We start from the raw sequence: 23133 nt of genomic DNA on the forward strand, positions 1-23133 counted from the left end.
TCTGTGATATCTGGGGTCCCAGATTTTTGTATTTTTCATGGCATATAAATAAATACAATTTCAACACGTTAAAGATAGGGGGACATGCATTGTAAGTGATTGACAAAATCTATGGTGGTTCCACAGAAAGTACATGATTCTTACATGTCAAGTTGATTAGAGCTAATTCACTGTGGAAAAACGTTCAGGTTATCTATTGAAAAAATCTAGTCATTCACCACTGACATAGATCTGCTTCCAGTAATGACTATTCTGGTTATGAAGATGAATAACCTGCTTTCATCTTAAAAAATTATAAGGACAACTGCTGTGTTTTTAAATCCATTATATGTTTCCCGGAGTCCTAACAATTAGAAATGGAAAGGAAGATTTGGTCATCTCCCCCTTCTTTCCATCAGGGCAGGCTTTTATTCTTAAGTAAATTCTCCAGTGCTTTATCTAATCTAGTTTTACATAACTCAAATGGAAAACTTGGAAGACTTTACTATAGTCTAAAAGATCTTGCTGCTGGGAATTATTATAATGATAATAAGCATACTTTGACTCTGCTTAATTCCCCACTACTTTTATCTTTGCCTCCTGGGAACAGCCTTGAGCAATTCCACCCACACTCTCCTCCCCCTTGGTGTACTACCATTCAGATAATCATAAATGTTGATCACGCCCAACCTCACACATTTAATCATATTTGGAAAAATGATTTGGATATCTTTTAGCACTCTAAGTCTGCCAATCCTTCTAGCATCTTTGAAATTAATGAGAAACCTAACAGATGAAGATGAACTTCTAATAAAATACAGAATGAATGATTTTCATTATAAGAGCTCTTTTGAACATTTGAGGTTTTAGTCTGGCAAATTCTAGTGATTATTTGTTAAAGATATAAAAAAATATGAAATATGCCAGGAATATCTTCAGAAATAACTCTATTTCCATTTATGATTTTTTCCTGCTGCGGCTTCCCGGGACCCATGCTATTTATTTAGTGCCAGCTGCTTTTCAAAGTGCATTTTGTCCATAATAGCTCTCATCCCAATGAAAAGTCTTCTGTCTACAAAGAACTCACTTAATGGCTACCTTATGGATTGTAACAATACGTTCAGACCACGTGGTATTGAGTGACAATGCCCATCTTCTAAGAAACATTTACATTTGGATATAATCATGACAATTTTAATTCTATTTAACAAGAATACAAGATACCTAGGCAGGATAGACGGAATGCCTGGTGGCTCAGTAAGTTTAGCCTCTTACTCGGACTCAGGTCAGGATCTCAGGCCCCTATATGCCTGGCGCTGGCTAGGAATGGGGAATCCCTGATAGCAGAGTGTCTGCTTGTTCCTCCCCCCACTAGTGGACACTCATGTGCACTTAGGCTCTCTCACCTAAATAAAGTTTTAAAAAAGAAAAAAGAAATCTAGGCAGAGAATTAGAAGGAGGCAGGGGCATAGTTTAAGGGATGATTGTATATTGAAAGCTCCTTCAGGATAGAGATTTTGTTTTACTAGTCCTAGTTCCTAGATCCATGCATTCAAGTTCAATGGATAGTTTTTCTTTCCATAATTCAAGTCACCATTGGTAGGGCAACTGAAGACAATATGACTTACTGCTTAACATTAAATCATTAACTGAAGAATTTGTCTTGAGTCAACATAGTTATCTTCTTTGCTCATTATTCAAACACTAGTGTTTCAAGGCTTTCTTGTGGGAAGGGAACAGCTATGAAAACCAAGCAGTGGTGTAAGGTGAAGAATTGCCTGTGAATGTTCAATACGTGCTAGATACTCTTAATAACACCATAAAGGTGAATTCAAAGAAAATAGAGAAGTTACCCATGGAAGTTATGGAGAAAATTCTTGGTCTGCTTAAGAGGTAATGTACATTTCTAAGTGATCTGATTTCTGAGTATAGAATTATTTATAGTAAACTGTTATCATACTATATATTTCTGTGGTTATCTACTGTTCTCCCATTTCTCATTTTGGCTTTCAAATATTCTCACTTTTTTTTCTTTGTTAGTGTAGTTAAAACATTGCCTTTTTTTTTTTTTTTTAAAACTGGTCATTACTTTCAGTGCTGTATTATTGTTTATTCTGGTCTCTAATTTTTTACTTCTGGTTTTTCTTTGTTATTATTTCCTTCCTCTATTAAATTTCAGCTAAGTTTCTACTTTTAGTTCCTTGTGTTTATTTGAACTTTTCTTAATGCAAGCATTTATAGCACAAATTTCACTCTAACATCTGCTTTTGCTATATCCATAGGTTCTAGAATATTGTGTTTTGTTTTGAGACATACTTTGCCGCGTTGCTTTTGTGGCAGTGTGCTCTTTAATATTTACATATGAAATATTTAACATTTATGTTGTAGATTCCAGTTTTATTATTGATCTTTAGTTTTGTACTATTGTGGTTGGAGAAAATACTTAGTGGGATTTCAGTCTTAAATTTGTAATATTTGTTAAATCTCTTTTTATCCGATTTAACCAGGGCATTCTTCTTTTTTTTTTTTTAAGATTTTATTTATTTGACCGAGAGAGATCACAAGTGGGCAGAGAGGCAAGCAGAGAGAGAGAGATAGAGGAGGAAGCAGGCTCCCTACCGAGCAGAGAGCCCGGTGTGGGACTTGACCCCAGGACCCTGAGATCATGACCCCAGGACCCTGAGTTCCTGACCCCAGGACCCTGAGATCATGACCCCAGGACTCTGAGATCATGACCCCAGCCAAAGGCAGAGGCTTAACCCACTGAGCCACCCAGGTGCCCCTAACCAGGGCATTCTTATATGTGTACTTGAAAATGTGTATTCTATTTGATGAAAAAAAGAAAAAATATATATATATCTTAGATCCATGTATTCTGAAGTATGCTTCAAGTAAAAAATGTTCTTATTGAAAAAAAAAAAAACAACTAACTGAGGGTACTTGTTTAAAATAGAGCATATAAAGAGGGAAGACGGGATGGGTAAAATAGGTGAAGAGGATTAGAGGGTACACTGGTCATCATGAACACTGAATGATGTAAAGAATTGTTGAATCACTGTATTATACACCTTTTCCTGAAACTGATATAATACTGTATATTTTAACTATACTGGAATTAAGATAGAAAACCTAATTTTAAAAAGAGGTATTCAACAGTATAAACTGAGAATCTGAATTTATCAAATGGTTAAGTAGATCTTAATGAAGAAGTCATCCACTCATTGACAACATGGTTCAGACTTCTGTCTTAACCAAAAGTAGCTTATAGAACACAATGTTATCATTACCTGATTAAAAAGGGGTTTTACTAGGCCTGGTACTAAGTATTGCAATGCTCTCTGAAAGCAACAGCTTTAAAAAGATGGCTGGTGACCATCAGATGCAAAGAAGAAATTGAACTTTGTATCACATTACATCTTTTCTTTAAAGAAAAGTACATTCAAATTCAAACCTTAATGTGTTCTGCTGTTCTTGAGAAATTAAATGTAAAATTGCACAAAGATTTTCACTCATTTTATTTACAAAGGGACATGTTCAAAGAAAACAGAACATTCAAAATAAACATTCATTTTAGCAGTCATAAAGTTTTATAGTTATTGTCAAAATCAGATGACTTAAAATGGGAAGCTGTTTTATGTTCAAAGTATGGCTATGTTTGATCAATTAGGATTTATAGAGATGGAAATCAGTTTCTTTTATTTCTGCCACTAAGAAAAATGTGCATGAATTTTTATAATAGAATCTGTCAGTTGTCCTAAGTGCTGACCATCTCACTTAGATTGTTGAGAGCAGTATAGGGAAATTTTCCTGTCAAAGCATTCATTGTGATAGGGTAGGATTGGAAGACTATTACTAATGTCATGGGTAATGATTTAAAAAAGCTCTAGGTTTAATCCCTTCTGGCTTTATTGAAAGAACTACCAAAGTGACATAGTGTCTTAACCCACAGGCAGATTTATTAGGGTGGAAATCGCTCTTGCTTTGTATTTAATTAGCTTAGTCTGTGGAGGGAACCTGGTAGCAAGGAAATCTCTCACTCTGACACAAAACATTGAACAATGAACCATACTTCAAGCTAGTAAAAGAGAGGCAAGGACATTCTAATAAATTAACTACTAAGGAGAAATTATTGTTATCAGATCATATCTTTAGAGCAAGAACATATCCCTACATCTTTATTACTTAATTCAAAAACTTTGGTTTGCCTGATTTTGCTTGGGACACTAAATGGGAAAATAGGATAAATTGTGGCATATGGGATCATTGGTATTACTGTAATAATCTGGATCCAACTTGTTACAAACCCAGTTATGGAAAATTGACCATACTTTATATATATCATCTCATTGTTGAGTTACTCAATACTGGCAAAAAAGCAAAACTGAATATTAATTATCAAAGGATATAAAAATTTGATTAAGAAAAAAATGAGGAAACCATCCAGATTCTTGAATTTTAGTGAGTTCACCAAGATTCTAAGTGAAAAGACTTTGTTCAATGCAAAATAGAGGAAGCAATACAGAAGTTTAATTGTGACAATCTATGACATTAAAAAAATAGATTTTCATAGTTTTTTTCCTTTTTTTTTTTTTACCATGTTATCTCAGAAACTTTGTCATCTCAGTGTACTTATGGGAGAACTCACCTTTTGAATCACTAGCACAGATAAGTACTTTAAGCACGTGAGAAGCTAAAAACAAAAACAAAAACAAAAACAAAACCCAAACACCAAAAATATCCAAAAATGAAAGAAGATCCCTGAAGAAAAGTGATACTCATAATCAATCTAACAAGAGATGCGAGATTAAAAAAAAAAAAAAATACTGAGAGAAACTGAAGATGTGAAAAAGTGGATGCAAATTCAATTAAAATCTCAGCAGAGTTTAAATAATGGACGAGTTCTATTTTTATAGTGTTAAGTGCAAGAGAAAAAACAGCCAAGAAAATCGGGAAGAACAACTTCTATTTACAAATTGAAGGACCACTTTTCAAGACTTACCATAGAGTTATAACTGAGAGTATACTATTGCACCAAAAATAACAATTAAACCAATGAAACAAAACCACAGGGAAGAGACACCTGGGTGGAGCAGTTGGTTAAGCATCTGCCTTTGGCTTAGGTCATGATCCCAGGGTCCTGGGATCCAGTCCCACAATGCACTCCCTGCTCAGCAGAGACCCTGTTTTTCCCTCTGCTAACCCCTCCCCCTGCTTGCACTCACTCACTCTGACAAATAAATCTTAAAAAAAACAAAACATAAACAGGGAAGAGATGAAAAAAAATCTTTAAATACCTTTATCCAAACTCACAAAATTCATGGAAATCAATTCTAGGTGGATTAAAGATCTTAGTGAGAATAAAGTCTCTAAAAGAGAACATAGAATCTTCATAAAGTGAGATTGGGAAACATTTTTTTTAAATGTAATAGAGAAAAAAAAAACACCCACAAAACCCTAATTAAGTTGGGCCATACTTATATTAAAGATTCCTTTTTTGAGCGTATCATTAGAGTATTCTAAAGGCATATCAGAAAGAGAAGGTTTCACACTACATGTATCATTCGTTATAAATATCATGAAAATAAAAACTATAATAACATAATATATGCCTGCCATAATCACTAAACTTCAAGACAGAAAACGCTAAGTGCTGGCAAGGATATGAAGTAACTGGGTCACCTGGGCGACCCAGTCAGTTAAGCATCAGACTCTTGATTTCAACTGAGGTCATGATCTCAGGGTGGTGAGATCAAGTCCTGTGTTGAGAGCGCCATGCTCAGATCCGAGTCTGCTTGAGATTCTCTCTCTCCTGTACCGTCCCTCCCCATACTTGCAATCTCTCTCTAAAATAAATAAAATCTTTAAAAAGTGAGAGTGAGATGAAATAACTGAAAACTAATCTTCTGCTAGGAAAAAGATGTTCATAGTATCTACTGAAAGTAGAACATATGCAAAACTTAGGAAGAAGCATTTCTATGCCCCAGTACATATCAAACGAAAATCTCTGTGTGTAACAACAGCAGAGACATATTAGTGAAAATGCTCAAAGCAGAACTATTTGCAACAGACCCAACTACCTACTAACAGTAGAACAAATAGTACCATTTCTACAACAGTGCAATGGATAATTCACAAAAATTAACGAAATACTCGTACCTGCCACACCATGGACAAATCTCACAATCATGGCGTTGAACAAAATAAGCAGACAGAAAAGATTACCTACTTAAAATCCATTTCTATAATAAGCAAAATCAGACAAAACTGATCAAATTTGATAGAAATGAGGTCGCCTTTACCTTTCGGTAAAAGAGGCAGGTCCTTGAGAGGACTTCCCAGGGCAACAATAGTTCTGGCTTCTGATAACACCCCACTTCTTAGTGGTAACATTTACATAGAAGTAAAAAGTTTACCTACCTTTAAGAGGGTTTACAGAAGAGGCAAATGCCACCCCACGAAGAACAACACAGCTTTGTACCAGTCACACCTCACCTGGGATATGCACAATGACAAGAAACAAGGCTGAATGATGTCAGATGAATTCAGCTTGGGGAATCTCTCAGCTCTGACACTGCTTCCTTTTTGTACCTGGCGTGTGTGTGTGTGTGTGTGCATGTGTGTGTGTGTTAGCATCTACTTTTATAACCCCTTCAGCTGTATGTGATTAGTGGTCACTCTTCGGCTCAGATATATTCAGTCAATCCCAGTTACTCCCATACAAACCATCTCAGCTGCTAGTTGAGGTGCTCAATTTGGTACATTAGCTTGGAAGTGATAATAAGCTCTTAATGATTAGATATTAATAATTCAAGGAGGATTTGGTAAAATTCTTAGACTTCCTGAGGCTGGAGGAGAGACTATCTATTTGGCTGTCTTTTCCACTTATACTTTAGTTTTAAAAATTACCTAAATAAAAAATATTTTACTCTTCTACTTAGAAATTGTTATACTTTTTCTTAAAATGCTTTTGCTTTGTTTTGGAATCAATGGTTCTATTCTAAGCAAACACATTGATTATTTTTCCTTATTTCATTATTATGTTGCATAATTCAGATTATCATTGAGGATATAGGATTTGTTGGCTATAAGCTAGTAATAAAATATTTTATTTTAAATTAACAAAATGTATTTAGAACTGTTTTATGGTAAAGTTTGATCTAAAATGATTTCTGTCAAATTTATAGGCTATATGTAAAAGGTATTTAAGAGTTTACAGTTACTGAGATGTATATATAGTATAATAATCCTTTTTAATGTATATCCATTTTATAAAGTATCTACCTGGATTGGTTAGAAAATTCTTATCCTATTTTTTTAGAAAATTCTTTTTTTAATATACTTAAATGTTTTTTAAATTTTCTTATTAATGTATAATGTATTATTAGCTCCAGGGGTACAGTTTTTAATATACTTTTTAAAGCAACATACTTTGTAATTCTCTATGAAAATCCATACATTTTTACACTAAATCCCTAGTTGTACAATGCCATAAAATATTTTTTTAATAATAGGAAAGTCTTATTATTCATTGAGAGTTGTTTATTTTGCACCCCCACAGAACTGGAAAGTTCCTTCTCTGTCTCTGGCCTTCTCTAGGCTTAATTGGTTTACCACTGACCACCACGTTGTCCAGGTAAATTCCACCTGCTCCTTATGTCAGTTATGTTTGTTAACTATTCCTCTGGCAGCCCTTCTGTTTAACCCCTTCTTGCGTTTACAGAAGTACTGTGATTTCATGATTTCATGATGTTAAATGACCTTATACTTTGACCTTATACTTTGCCCCTCTTTCTTTCTCCAAGTATCTGTAGGTTTTTTTACCTACATGTGATACCACATGCCAAATGCTATGGGAAGGAGGGGAGAGTAGGTGTGGGAGAGGCAAACAAGAAATCTGGAGGAGGCAGAGAAGTGAAAGTTCATATATTAAAAGAAAATTTATTTTCACAGAGAAAATGTCCAAAGGAAGAATCAGCAAAATTTACCATGGGTGGGGTATGAGGTCATTACAATTTTGTTCATTTGTGTTGTATATATTTATTTCTTTCAAATATTATATTTGAAGATGTATCCTATATCTAATGCTTTTAGTGATTTTTTAAAAAAGAAATTTACTTCTAGTTTAGAACTATGTTTAAAATTGATATTAGTTTATTTAGTGATAACTTTACAATTAAAATTTCAAATCTGAGCATTTGGATACTGAATCTCTTTTATCTGTTCCTTCTGCTAATATTTATTTTTTCTTGTAAGCTTTTCTTTCTTTTATACCTTAACTACCACAAGATCGAGCTTAAGGGGAAAGTGATGAGACAGCCGATTGATGACTGGAATGTGGAAGGAGAAGCAATGGAATTTGTTTCTTCTACTGTAATCTGGAGTTTAATGAGCTTAAGATAAAGATAGAAATGTTTATCTTTCAGCCCCACTTGTACTCCTCTCCTCTTATCTGCCACATTCTTGAAAACACTTTCTACTTTCTTCTTTTGAAAACACTTACTCAAATACACACCTTCCATTTGACTAAGAACTTACAGAAGTTTATTAAATAAATAGGTAAGTGTAACAAGAAGTAAAGGTAACTGAATGAATTCACCATTGAATGGAAAGGCTAGAAGCAGGTCCATATGTGTACTGAATGAATTACAGTGAAAATCTGATTTTTAGTTCTCTATAGTAATCCTGACACTATTGTGCCAGCATTTGAATTGATAGAATCTTCATACTGAACTATTCTTACAATATTCATCAGAAAACATTCTCCTTCAGTTCAGGTGAGGAAAGATAAATTAAGTTTATGAATTTTTCTTTCTTGATATTATCACTTCTGATGTAGAAAATTTTTATATTATTTACCTATTCCTGGAAATAGTATTGTTATATTTTTCTTCTACATTGGACATTTTTATTTGATTTTTATTAAAAGGCATGTTTACTAAATTTAAAAAAGCCCTAGCTACACCATCTCTCTTTTTTTTTTTTTGATCATTTGAAGGTCTGACATCATGTTTAAAAGGAATTATTTAGTAGGAATATCAAACCTTTGCCTTGAAAGTTCAAGCTTGCTTTGATATGTGTATAGATCTAAAATGCTCATAAAAATCAAATACTGCAAATGATTCAGCTTGTTATGTTTAAATGAAGATGTGCCTTTTTTTTTTTTTTTAGTTTGGATACCATTAATTTGTTATAAAAGAGAGACATGAAAATTATTTATGTGATGAAAGATTTCACAACTTCACTGGAATGGGCAAGATGTACGTATATTTTAAACTAAACTGAAACATAAATAAAATATTCAATGACTCCATCAACTTAAATTTTATAGGGCATACATAACTAGTTGTTTGTAGAACAGGTAATACTGTGAAAATTTAGGTTGAGAATGAATATAAAAATGAGCATGGTAAGTGTTATATCTTCATTATATATATTAAGCTGAATCATCTGGGGAAAGAGTATTTGGAGGTAACAAAAGTATCAAATGTATTAAAAAATATGGTTTTTTTATTTCCTATAATATTACCACACTCTAGAAACAACTTAATAAACTTAAAAAAACTTAAATAAAATTATTTCAAAATCTTTAGAAACTTGAAACTTTTCTCCACTAAATTTGGATCTCCATAGAGTAAAATATTTAAACATATCTACATAGAAAACTGTAGGAACAGTTTTTCTTCTTTTTTTCTCCTATATTGATAATTTAGGAATAAAGTAAATATTTAAAAACAACATGAAGATATTTTTAATAATTGACTAAAATAATAAATGTTTATTTATATTTTAATTGGAACAGATGTAGACCAAACCTGTTTTCATCCTCTAAATTTATTGTGATGTGTAACTTTCATTCTTATGATGCATGTAATAATAGGCTGGTCAAATTTAGTTCTTTATTTTTTCATTTATGTTCAATTTAGAATCATTAAAGAATCAGTTTAATTTTATACTCAAATTATAAAATCATTATTACTTTCATTTATCACATTTATTATTGGAATTAACAGGTTCAAGAAATATTTTCAAATGCAAGTTGAAAAAGAAACATGCTTCCTCTAAATCTCAGTTAGCTGGAAAATGTATATATCACTTTTATGAACATTATCTTTAATAGCTTTTTAAAAAACTTATTGGTTTACTTTTTATTTTCTTTGTGATTGTTAATTTTTTCTATTTAACTATCATTTATCAATTTAACTATCATTAAAGAAATGCATCTAAAACATAATCTTTTCTGTCTTGCAATGAATTGGTTAAATGTCTTAAAACTAAAGAATTCCTTTAATATTATAAAAGTTGAACTTCCATTAACAGCATTTAATTCCTCAACATAGTTATATTAATAAATGAAAAAGAAAAAAATTATTCTCAACATTAACCTCACACAAAAATAGTCCCTAATAGGGGGTACCTGGGTGGCTCAGTGGTTAAGCGTCTGCCTTCCTCTCAGGTCACAATCCCAGGGTCCTGGGATCCAGCACTTCATGAGGCTCCCTGGTCCCCAGGAGTCTGCTTCTCCCTCTGCCTGCTGCCCCTCCTGCTTGTGCACTCTTTCTTGTTCTCTTTCTCTTTCTCTCAAATAAATAAAATCATCAAAAATAAAATCCCTAAGGATAACTCAAGAACAAAAAGATTACTTAGAAAAAAGTGTTTGGGAACATGACCTTGCAGTTTTGCATTATTTCCCCAGCATCTATAATGGTGCCTGGAATGTAGTAACAACCTCAAAAAATACCTTTAAGTAAATTTTGTTCAACCGTTAGCAGTCTCGAACCACTCTATTGTTATTACTGGTAGACTTTCTATTAAATAAGTAGAGAAACTATTTTAAAAAGCATAATGCATTGTCTTCGAGTGACACAGAGGATGTGGAGGAAATATAACAATACTTAAAAGTAATATATTATGATCTGAAAATACTAGTTTAAAATCAAATACAGTGAGAAATTTCTCTGGGTTAAGTTCTCCGATCCCTAGATAAATTTTCACTCCACTGGCTTTTATGTGTACAAAGAATGAAAGTTGAAACAAGCACTAAAAATGCCTGATAACCTCAGATGTTATGTAAATATATGAGCCATTTTGCTAAGGTTTGTAAAAATAGCTCTCATTTAATAAACATTCTGCACCAAGAAATATAAAGGACTAGCTAATATATTTTCCTGTGTAATCCTCACAATAATATTTTAGGTAATATATAGTTAATTCTATTTTATAGGTCAGCAAATCAAGTGAGAGATTAACTTTCCCAAGGTATCATAGTTAGTAATATCAGGAATATCATAAATACAAAATATTTAGCTCCAAAACTCATGCTTTTAATCATGTTGGCAAATTGCCTACTTTTATCACCCTTGACAGCAAGTGGACACAAAAATATAACATAACCCTCGGGCCAATGTTTTCTTCTTACTATCTTGGTGCTGACTATTAATAAAATGCATATTTTCATAATGTGACTAACTGGATTTCTTTTAGTGGAAAAAATACTTTCTCTGTTCTCATATTTATGCTATTTATTGGTTCTGTTTTTCTTTTCGATTTGAGATATTTCTACTTTCCATTTCCCTTTCTTTTTCCTTTTCCTTTTTATTAGAGACTCATCTGAGACTCTCATAGAGAAACAAACAACAGCAAGAATAGCTTAATATAAAGAACCTTTTTCTTGGTAAGTATAGTTCATGTGGGTGAGAGCACACAGTTTCATTCTTGCTAAGTTTGCTTACTAGTATATAACAATCAAAATAAATGTGAAGTAGACAAATAGCTTACATTAAAAGAAACAAAATATTTTTAAATATAATAATTTTAAAGGATTGTAATTATATACTTTTCGGATTAGAACAACAGGTAATATAATTACATATATATATATAAAATATATATGAATATAATAAAAATACTATGATTTCTAATATCTAAAAATGTCTCAAGGAGAAAACTAGTGCTGATGAAAGGTTGAAAATAATCTAGTTTATGATTCAAATGCTGGCCATTCTTATTTAAAAAAGTATATAATTAAAGTTTTGTGCTTTTTTTGTTCTTTTGGATTTCTGTTCATAGTAGAGTCTAGGTGTGATTCCAAACCTTCTATCTAGTACAGTTTTTATCTAGTCATTCATATTATCTCCATTTTGATTCTCTAAATAATGTCAAAAAATAACCACCAAATTTGAAATAGAATAGCTATTAAAAGAATTTCTCCATTTTTTGATGAGAAGACATCAACGTTTTTTCTGTAAAAGGCTAGCTGGGAAATAGTACAGGCTTTGTAACCCATGTGGTCTAGTGTGATTCTGCCATTGTTCTGTGAAAGCCACCAGAGAAAACACATAAATAAATAAGCAAGGGCGTGTGCCTATAAAACTTTATTTTTGGACAATGAAATTTGAATTCCATAGAAATTCCACATGTCAAGAAATATAACTGTTATGATTTTTGAAGAAATGTTAAAAAAAAAATCTGTTCTTAGGACATATAGAATCAGCCATTGGGTCTAATTTTGCTGTGGGCCAGAGTTTCCTGGCTCCTTAGGTAAATAGGAAAAACCAAATAAGGTTATTACCCAAATGAGGATAGGGTGTTTCCTGAGCCGTCACTAAACAAAATGGATTATTCCTCAGCTTTCACCATTTCTGGCTAATTGCCATTTGATGTTCAGATCTTTTATATTGTCTAAGAATCCATTTCTATTTACAATGTTGTAAGATATCAGAATATCTTACACGAGATTTGTAAGTCATGTAAGTCAGCTTTTGAAGGATAGTGGTCATTTCATATTTGGCTCTGACTTTAATATTTCCTCTTAGTATATTAACTTATATTTGCTCTCTACCAGTTAAGCTTAATTCTAACACCAGTGCATTTTTGTTCAGTTTTTGAATCTCAACTAATAAAAGGGATATTTTACTTTTTAAAATTCCCCTTAATAGTTTAACTACTTTGAGAATCAGAAGAGAATATATTGGTTTAAGAGATAACGCAAGACATATGGAATAGGTGTCATTTTGACTTCATAAGTTGTCCATTTATTCATAAAGATGCCACTATCGACCTTATTAGCTCACTGCAAATTAGACAAATTGCAGGGTGTTCTAGTGCCCTTCCAGACATCCTACTTTGATTTATCATGCCTTGGGGAATTTCAAGTTAATAACAACTTAAACTTCATCTCCTCAGAACTAGTTTATATCTAATTATAATAAAGCATGTTCTATTCCCCATCTAAAGTTGCCATCAATACTGTTAATAGATCCTTTACTTCCTGCTTCACTAAGTGGAGAATTTCTAACATACAAAGGATGAACTTACTGATTCTTTACACATAATGCTCTAAATTTGCCTTCTCTTAAAAAAGAGTTCTATAGAATCAGTCAATAAAATTTCTTTTGCTTTATTTTAGCTGAAAAAAAATGTATGTCAAAAAAATTCTAAAATCTTCTTTTAAAAACGTGAATGCAAAAATAAGACTTTTTTCCTCTTCTGGTGGCTTGTATTCAGAAGTTTCAGTAGTTTCTTATTTCATTCAAAAGTATTTTATATAATCTAGTAATAATAACTACTCTGATTTTAGAAAGGAAGAAAATGTCTGGTGTGAATATCTTAAATGTTTAGAAGTCAATACTTACCAAAAAAAAAAAAAAGTTAACTCTATTTTTAGTACTGGTTTTATTATTCCATCTTACAACATTATAGTTATCAAGTTTATCATACCTTTGAGCACTATTCTCAGTATGCTCTATATGTGCACTTAAGAAAAGTTTATTTTATTCAAAAATCAAACATGTTTGGAGAAATAATTCACAGACTAATGCTGTTTCGGTATCCATTTCTACTTTTGAAGTTTCATAATTTAAAGACATATCCAGGAGCACCTGGGTGGCTCAGTTGGCTAGCATCTGCCTCCAGCTCAGGTCATGATCCCAGGGTCCTTGGATCAAATGCTGCCTTGGGCTCCCTGCTTGGAGAGCCTTCTTCTCCCTCTTCCCTCACTCCTTCCCTCACTTCCTTCCCTCTTTACTCAGGCTCTCTCTGGCCCTTTCTCTCTCTCTCTCACTCTCAAATTAGTAAATAAAATCTATAAAACTAAATAAAAATAAAAATATATCAATAGAAATATTAGTGATAGGATCTTGGTGGATATAAGGCACACATAGGCTTGTCCAACAGAATAGAACAAAGGAGTTCGCTTTTTTAAAAAATTATTTATTTATTTATTAACTCGAGAGAGAGAGAGAGAGAGAGAGAGAGAGAAAGAGCATGCGAGCCAGGGGAGGAGCAGAGGGGGTGGGAGAGGGAGAGAGAAAAGAGCATGCGAGCCAGGGGAGGAGCAGAGGGGGTGGGAGAGGGAGAGAGAAAGAATCTCAAGCAGATTCCATGCTGAGTGGGGAATCTGAGGCATGGCTGGAAGCAGGGCTGCATCTCACCATGCTGAGGGCATGACAAGAGTCAGAGGCTTAACCAACTGAGTTACCTGGGCACCCCAGTTTTATAAATTCTTGCATATTACAAGATATAGTAAACATTACAATTGTGGAATGATATCAGAGAATGTCAAAAAGCCAGTTTATTTCAAAGACTATTTTTTGTTGTTTCCGCTTGACAAAAACTTGTACCATCTCTAACCACTCTTCAGTTTTCCCTTAGCTTGATTCTTATCTGTAGTTTGGAGTGCCCACACTCAGACTGTGGAGTTTTTTACTTTATGTGTACTTCCTCCTGGTATTATATGGCCTTTGTGCCATCTGTATGCCAGATAGTCCCATCATGTGCCCATACTGAAATGTTCTCCTAAATATAACCTGTAAGTTATATAAAACTTACTTCTTGAAATCTTCACTTGAATTAATAGTAGAATTCTCAAACTCAGATTGTAAAGCATGAACTCCTGGTCTCCCCATGCCGAAACCCATCCCTAAACACTGTCTCTTCCATCTCAGATGATGGCATCACCATCCTTTAGAATTCTCAGGCCAAAAATATTGAAGCCATCCTTTTTCCCCCCACAATCACACTTCATGTTCAGTTCATTAAGACAGTTAACTGACATTAAATACAAGATATTTTCCATAATAAGAGCACCCCCTCACCCTCCACCTCTATCACTGGCATCCTACTTTAAGCAGCCATCAAGTTTTGTCTGTTTAGAGCAAAGCTTTTTAATTATTCTGCTATCACTCTTACCACTTTACCATCTTGTTTTTATTCATTTTCTAATATGGGCAATAAGAGGAATTCCTTTAAAAAATAGATGATATTATTTTTCTTCTCACATACCTTCATTGGTTTCCAGTTAACTCAGTAAAGACAAAACTCTAACAAAGTCCTATAAAAATCAATAAAATGTGATCCTCAGCTACACATCTGATATTCTTCTCAACATTTCTCACCTCAGCTTTGTTACATTAGGCTTTTTTTTTTTTTTTGGTTCTTCAAATACACTCATGTTCAATTCTTACGGCCTTCACATGTTGTTCCCTTGGTTTAGAATGCTTTTCTTTCATAAGCATGTGGCTCCTCCCTTAGCTCTATAATATCCTTGTTCAAAAGTAACTGGACTTCCCTCTCAATCCTATTTAAAATTAATACCCACATTCCTGTTGCCCTCAACTTGCTTGGATTTTTTATTTTATTTCATAACACTTACACCTTCTAATAAAATATATAATGTTCTTACTTTGTGTGTGTCATTTATTGACTCAACCAGCTAGAAAACAACTGTGCCTTACACACTGTAACTTGTAATAAATGAAATGAATGGAAGTCACAGGAATTCCCATAGTAGGCCCATATAATTTACAATTAGTAAAACAAAAGTTTTAATATGAACTGTTTATTACCTTATGCAGATGAGAGAGACAAGTAAGCAGTCCATTTTGATATGGAATTGTAAATATTTAAGCAGACAAATTTTCCTGGAACTACATTTTCACAGAAAAGATGTTTAAGGTCAAAGGGTGAAAGGAGAGTCTTACCCCCCTCCCACCCCCCAAAAAACAGCATCTGGCAGGGCATTTTAAGAATCACTGGAAATGATCAAATTAATAAAATCTGGAAAGTGAAGGGAAGAGCAATGAAATAGCATAGAGAATTCAGAAAACTACATCCAACTTCAATGAATTGTAACCAATGTCCAACATGCAGTTGGAAATGCAGGAATATTGCTGACCAGTATTTCAGGGAAGTTGTCACAAAATTGTTAGAATTTTAATGAAAAATTATATGATAGCTCCATGAAATGATGGCTACTGAGCCTGGAGAGGTAAGAGAAAGCAATTGTGATGTCCCTCATAAATAATGTCAAAGGATACATACCTCTTCTTTAAAAAAAAAAAGTGAGAGCCATATGTGTGTTTAGATAGATATCTGATTATATTTAGTTTAATGTTTTATATATTTCTAGTGGCTGGACAAACATAAAACTGATGAAAACTAAATGATCATGGAGATATTCATTACTAAACTGTTGCAAAAATGCAGATAAGACGTGAGGAGACATGAACCGAGGTCATGGTATAAAGTTGAAATGAATTTTAAATAATTGTCAGGTATTGCTAACTATTTGCATCAGATACATCCAAAATTTACCATGACTTAGTGTGGCACAACGAAATATAGTCCTTGGCTGAACAGCCACTTTTAAGTAAGAATTTCACCCAACTAACTTAATAATCCTTGGTGGTCAGCTAGCAATTTTGGCAGCAATGATGAATACAAGAAAAATAAAATCTCTGGTACATAAGATAGGTAGACTTGGCAGTAAAAATGGGAGATATGGAGGAAAGTAGGAAGATGCCCAGGATTTTTGGTTTGTGTTCAACAACTAGTCACTGATGCCGTACATTAAATGCAAATATAAATAGAGAATTCATTTTAGAGGGTGAGGACGATGCATTTGAGGATTTGGATAACAAACAAAAGAAAACCTCCAACATATATGCACAGATCATTTAAAAGCAGTGGGTGTTTTTTAGTCCAGGATGAAGAATCACAAGTCCACAAAACAGAAAATTGATAAGATTGCCTAGAAGCATGGAAAGTGAAAAGTGGTCAAGGCTACCTTTGACTTCTGGAATGTAAATACTTAAATATGGACAGAAGAAAAAAATAAAATAGAAAAAAATAACTAGTTGCTAATCTATTGAGTAATTAAGCACACTAATGAGAACAAAGAAACAAATTAATGAGTGTTTCACATACCATCTTATTTAATATAATCCTTGTATCCAACATATTTAACTGAGCCTAAGAAGTAGCATATCTTTATAAAGTTACACATACAGAAAATGGATATGCCATATCTTCAATTTATAGTTGTAGCAGGAGGAGGATTAGCCGTATGTGCTTTGTAGTATTTTCTCACTTTTCTTCATATCTAAAATGTTCTCCTGAAAATAATGATGAAGGCTGTCGCTTAAAAAACAAAAAGCCATGGCTTGAAAAGTAGGACATTAGGAAGCATGGTGCCTGGATGGCTCAGGCAGTTGAGCACCCAGCTCTCAGATCATGAAATCAAGCCCCATGCAGGCCTTGCACAGTGGGCCTCACACCCCACATGGAATTGGTTTGAGATTCTTTCTTCATCTCTTTCCTTCCTCCTCTTCCTCTCCCCTGCTCCTCCTCTTTCTTCTTCTACCCTCTGCTCCTTCCTCCCATCGTGTGCATTCTCTCTCTCTCTCTCTCTCATAAATAAATACATAAATAAAATCTGTAAAGAAAAAAAAAATGAGCAGAGTCGACATGTTCAGTATAGCCTGTAGGTCTAGAAATCTAAGACAGAACAGTAAAATACCTCTTGGTTTTTGAAAAGCCAGAAAGGGTGCTTTTAGTGCCTACCCCAAATTATTTTTCTTTCCAATTATCAAAATGTTTACCATTAGAATCCTCCTCTCAGATCAAATTACTTTCTCAGGTCTACAGAGAAAATTTAGTCATAATGTATCAAACAGAGATTTGGAGGTGTTAGTTCTATCAATTAAAACATTACACTGATTGTTAACTTTTTAAAAAATTATTTAACAGGTATAAAACTATGTTAGACCAATTAGAATGGTGTTAATATATAATGAATAGAAAATTAAGGGAAAAATGGTTTTAGCCGTAGCTTGCTATATAATAGCAGTGGGACTCAAAAAAGATGTCTTACTGTCTCTAAGATTAAGTTTTATATTCTTTTAGAACTCAGTTCAGATATAATTTCAGGCTAGAAGTCAACTTTTAACCCCCAGGCTGAGATTATTTCTTCATCCATTGCATGCTGTATAGTTTTCTATTCATTCTTCTATTATTATACTTAGCACACTGAATTGAAATTATAATGTTTGTGCCTTTCACGAGATTCTAAAGTTTTCAAGGACAGGCTTAGGATTTAGTCATATTTATGCCTCGTGTATAGCACAATGTTTACCGTTTAGGACACTCCCCTCAATGACTGTGGAACTGTAAATATGAGTCATTGATGTGTGTTTATGTCAAAAAATTTTTGTTTATTTCTTTACACCGTAACACCTTTCACAGAGAACTTAGGAGCCTCAGAGAAACACAAAAGATTAGAAACACAGCAAGGCCAGAATAAATTCTCATTAGAACCGAAGGCTCAGACTAGGAAGGTTTTAGCTTGCAAAGCTCCTAAAACAAGCTTTCCTGATTAGGGTGTTGCAATGTACCAGGCTTCGGAAGTGAGACTATTTAAGGCCAGAGATACAATGTTTCTGAAGAGAGAGGCCACACAATAAAGTAATGGAAAGATCTATTGACTAGCTCCCAACCCTGCCCAGAGCACTACTTCCTGACCCAAATGTAACATCATTCTTCCCCACAGGTTTTACGGCAAACATCAACATCTTACACAGGCAAGCATCAAACTATAGCAGCTGCAAGGAAGAGAGAGCCATCAAAAATAAGGCATGGCCCAGAACCCTTAGGGGAGAATGCATCAATTGCTTTAAAAGGACCAGAGTTCTGGGTTGCTATGAGTGCCAAGGAAGAGGGGTAGTGATTCAGGAGAGTAAGGAAAGGTGGGGCTCCTCAGCCTTATGTTGTTAAAACATAAGAAATCTTTAAAAGTCACATGCAGAGAACAAACTGGTAGTTGCAGGGGGTGGGTGGGTGGGGGGACATGGGAGAAATAGCTGAAGAGGATCAAGAGGCACCGAGTTCCAGTGATAAATAAGTCACAGAGGTGAAAACATCACATAGGAAATGTAGTCAGTAATATTGTCATAACATTGTATGGTGACAGATGGTGACAGCATTTATCATGGTGAACACTGAATAAGGTATGGAACTGTTGAGTCAATATATTATATATACGGGAAACTAATATAACATTGTATGTATGTTAATTCTACTTCAGTGAAAAAAAAGGACAAAATTTTAAGAAATAAGATAAATCAACTCATCGCATATAAACAATTGTAAAGAATCATTGCTCAGGACTCTAGATGGATGTCCAGATTTCAGGGAAATTACAATTTCATATCAAAGACATAACCTGTAGGGCGCCTTGGTGGCTCAGTGGGTTAAGCCTCTGGCTTCGGCTTAGATCATGATCCCAGGGTCCTGGGATCGAGTCCCACATTGGGTTCTCTGCTAAGCAGGGAGCCTGCTTCCCCTCTCTCTCTGCCTGCCTCTCTACTTGTGATCTCTGTCAAATAAATAAATAAAATATATTTTTTAAAAAAGATATAACCTGTAAATTGTGCATTAATAATATGATAATAGGAAAGAAGATCCAGAAGATTTACTTACAATTGTGGTATTGGGTGGGGAAGAATTTCCATATGATTTTTATAAGATACTTATTAGTAAAAGAAGTAAGACTCAGAAAGATTTGTTGGGAAGGAAGAGTGCAGAATATTAAGACGTACAGCTTACATTCTGTCCTGTAGGCAAATGGAGTTTTAAGAGAAATAGCCACAAATGTGCAAGATGAATTAAGGAAGGAAAACTGGAGGAATGCCAAAGGCAGTATAATTATAACATTACGCTTGCAGTTCCAAACTGGATGATTGTGTGCATATGGATGTTTATTTATCAGTTGCAATTATTAATTATGAAATTATTGATTAATAATTATTAATTGTGTAATTATTAATTATGAAATAATTATTAATAAAATATAAAATAATAGCACTTTTAAATAAGCTGCTTTCATTCTGTAAAGCTGAAAAAATTTATTGTAATCTCTATAATATTACTATTACTAAAATTATGATGCAGCAAATATTGTTCTGAGAGGGAAGTGTATAGCAATCCAGGCCATCCTCAGGAAGCAAGAAAATCCTCAAATAAACAATTTAACCTTACACCTAAAGGAGTTGGAGAAAAGAAGAAGAACAACAATAGTGAAACACCCAAAACCCAGTAGAAGGAAGGAAATCATAAAGATTAGGGCAGAAGTAAGCAAATTGGAACTAAAAAACAATAGAATAGAACAATAAAACAGGAGCTAGATGAACGAAATTGAAAAACAGACAGACTTAAAAAAAAAAAAAGAAAGAGGACTTAAAGAAACAAAGTCAGAAATGAAAGAGGGGTAATAACAACCGGCGCCACAGAAATACAAAGGATTTTTGTATTTTTCTTTAGTATTTATTATGTCTTTTGTATATTACTTTTAAAATTTATTTTGTATTATATTTGTATTATTTTGTATTATATTTGTATAATTTTGTATTATGTATTATGAAAAACTATACACCAACAAATTGGACAACTTAGAAGAAATGGATAAGTTGCCAAAAACATATAACCTCCCCTAACTAAATTAGGACAAAATAGAAAATTTGAACTAACCAATTATTAACAAGGAAATTGAACCAGTAATCAAAAAACTCCACAACCCCACAGAAGTTCACAACCAGAGGGCTTCACAGGTGAACTCTACCAAAAATTTGAAGAGTTAACACTTATTTTTCCTCAAACTATTCCAAAAATTGGAAGAGAAAGAAAACTTTTCAAATGCATTCTATATGTCCAGCATTACCTTGATACCAATACCAAATAAAGACACGATGAAAAAAGAGAACTATAGGCCAAAGTCTCTGGTGAATGTAAATGCAAAAATCCTCAATAAAATATTCGCAAACCAAATCCAACAATACACTAAAACATCACTTACAATCAAGTGGGATTTCTTCCTGGGATACAAAGGTGATTCAGTATTCGCAAATCAATCAATGTGATGCATCACATCAATAAAAGAAAGGATAAAAACCACATGATCATGTCAATACAGGCAGAAAAAGCATTTGACAAAGTACAACATCCATTTCTGATGAAAATTCTCAGTGAAGCAGGTTTAAAGGGAACACACATCAACATAACGAAGGTTATGTGAAAGGCCATATACTATAGCTAACATCATACTCAATGGTGACAAACAGACCTTTCCCCCTAAGTTTCAGTACAAGACAAAGATGGCCACTCTCACTGCTTTTATTCAACATAGTTCTGGAAGTTCTAGCCATGGCAATCAGACAATAAAAAGAAATAAGAGGTATTCAAATGGTAAGCAAGAATCGAAACTTTCACTATTTACATATGACATATGTAGAAAACTATAAAGATTCCACAGTTTTTTTTCAACTGTTGGAACTGATAAATGAAGTTAGTAAAGTTACAGGATACAAAATCAATATACAGAAATCTGTATTTCTATACACTAATAATGAAGTAGAGAAAGTGAATTTAAGAATACAATCCCATTTACAATTGTATAAAAAAATAATATGGAATGCCTCAGTGGCTCAGCCAGTTAAGCGGCTGCTTTTGGCTCAAGTCATGATCCCAGGGTCCTGGAATGGAGGCCTGCATCGGGCTCCCTGCTGGGCGGCCTCTGCCTTCCACTCTGCCTGCTTGTGCTCTCTCTCTCACTGACAAATAAATAAATAAAATATTTTTTTAAAAATTATAAAATACATGGAATAAATTTAACCAAGGAGGTGAAGGACCTGTACACTGAAAACGATGCAACACTGATCAAAGAAATTGAATATGACAAAAACAAATGGAAAGATATTTTAAGCTAGTGGAATGGGAGAACAAATATTGTTAAAATGTCCATCCTACCCAAAGCAATGTATGCATTTAAAGCAATCTTTATCAAAATGCCAACAGCATTTTTCACAGAACTAGAAAAAAAATCCTAAAATTTGTATGGTACCACAGAAGATCCCAAATAGCAAAGCAATCTTGAAAAAGAACAAAACTGGAGGTATCACAATCCCAAATTTCAAGATATACTACAAAGCTGTAATAATCAAAACAGTATGATACTGGTACAAAAATACATATATACATCAATGGAACAGAATGGAGAGATCAGAAATAAACCAACAATTATATGATCAATTAATCTATGACAAAGGAGGCAAGAATATATAATGGGAAAAGGAGTCTCTTTAAGAACTGATGTTAGAGAAAATGGACAGCTACATACAAAACAATGAAACTAGATCACTCTATCTTATACCATATACAAAAATAAACTCAAAATAGATTAAAGACCTAAATGTGAGACTCAAACCCCTAAAAATTCTAGAAGAGAGCACAAGCAGTTATTTCTCTGATATGGGCTGTAGAAACATTTTCCTGATATGTCTCCTAAAGAGAGGAATACAAAAGCAAAAAATGAGCTATTGGGATTATAGCAAAATAAAGGGCTTCCGCATAGCAAAGGAAACAATCAACAAAACTAAAAGACAACCTTTTGAATGGGAGAAGATATTTGTAAATGACATTCCAATAAAAGGTTAGTATTCAAAATAATATGTAAAAAACTTATACAGTTCTTCACCAAAATCCCCAAATAATCTAATTTAAAAATGGGCAGAGGACCTGAATAGACATTTCTCCAAATAAGACATTGCAATGGCCAACATACACCTAGAAAGACGCTCAACATCACTCATCATCAGGTAAATGCAAATGAAAACCACAATGAGATTTCACTTCACACCTTTCAGAATGGCTAAAATAAAAAGTAAAAACAACACAAGAAACAACAAGTGTTGATAAGGATGTGGGGAAAAAAGGAAACCTTATGTATTGTTGGTAGGGGGAAAAAAAAAAACCTGATGTAGTCACTACGGAAAAAAATACGGAGTTTCCTCAAAAATTAAAAACAGAATTACCATATTATCCAGCAAT

General features: G+C 33.5%; 2 long non-coding RNA genes across 3 annotated transcripts in view; one reads left to right on the plus strand and one right to left on the minus strand.

The window, feature by feature from the left end:
• The window catches only part of LOC132002795 (uncharacterized), a 133546-nt gene extending 123051 nt beyond the window's left edge, over window positions 1-10495 (minus strand). For both annotated transcript variants that reach the window (XR_009400016.1, XR_009400015.1), the window contains exons 1-2: window positions 10394-10495; window positions 6397-6471 (exon numbers count right to left, since the gene is read on the minus strand). This is a non-coding gene — a long non-coding RNA (uncharacterized LOC132002795). The remainder of the gene's footprint in view (window positions 1-6396; window positions 6472-10393) is intronic.
• Window positions 1704-23133, plus strand: part of LOC132002796 (uncharacterized) — a 60745-nt gene continuing 39315 nt past the window's right edge. Inside the window, exons 1-2 of the long non-coding RNA XR_009400017.1 lie at window positions 1704-1872; window positions 7538-7612. This is a non-coding gene — a long non-coding RNA (uncharacterized LOC132002796). The remainder of the gene's footprint in view (window positions 1873-7537; window positions 7613-23133) is intronic.

Source organism: Mustela nigripes, chromosome 15, assembly GCF_022355385.1.
Source record: "Mustela nigripes isolate SB6536 chromosome 15, MUSNIG.SB6536, whole genome shotgun sequence".
NCBI lineage: Eukaryota > Metazoa > Chordata > Mammalia > Carnivora > Mustelidae > Mustela > Mustela nigripes.